Here is a 372-nt window from a genome sequence, read left to right on the forward strand (position 1 = left end):
GCGCGGGCGCGCGGGCCCGGGGAGAGGGCGCGGCGCGGAGGTGGCCCGTGGCTCCTGTCTCTTCCCCAGAGCCCCTTCGCACTCCCCCTTGCTAAAGGCGGCTGGGCCGGGGCTTCGAGAACAAGTGAGTAAATGTGGGCCGCGGGAGGTGAGGAGGGAGGGGCCCCTTCTAGAGCCTCTTCTCCTGCGCACCTGGGCCGGCGAGTGGGGGCCGGATGAACCAAGTGGGCAGGAGTTGGCGGGAGACGGCTTTGCGTCCCTTTCCCTCTCGGGCCGCACGGACTCTCCCTGTTCCCCGGTGATTTCCAACGGGAAGCTCAAGTCGGTAAAGATCTTCCACGGGGTCTGGTTTCGAGGCGGGGGGGGGACCCC

General features: G+C 68.8%; 1 long non-coding RNA gene across 1 annotated transcript in view; it reads left to right on the top strand.

Moving 5' to 3' along the window:
- The first annotated feature begins 6 nt into the window (after positions 1–6).
- LOC144224797 (uncharacterized) overlaps positions 7–372 on the top strand; it is a 2,821-nt gene continuing 2,455 nt past the window's right edge. Inside the window, exon 1 of the long non-coding RNA XR_013333142.1 lies at positions 7–124. This is a non-coding gene — a long non-coding RNA (uncharacterized LOC144224797). The remainder of the gene's footprint in view (positions 125–372) is intronic.

Source organism: Crocuta crocuta, unplaced genomic scaffold (genome assembly GCF_008692635.1).
Source record: "Crocuta crocuta isolate KB4526 unplaced genomic scaffold, BGI_CrCroc_1.0 scaffold112, whole genome shotgun sequence".
Taxonomy (NCBI): Eukaryota; Metazoa; Chordata; class Mammalia; order Carnivora; family Hyaenidae; genus Crocuta; species Crocuta crocuta.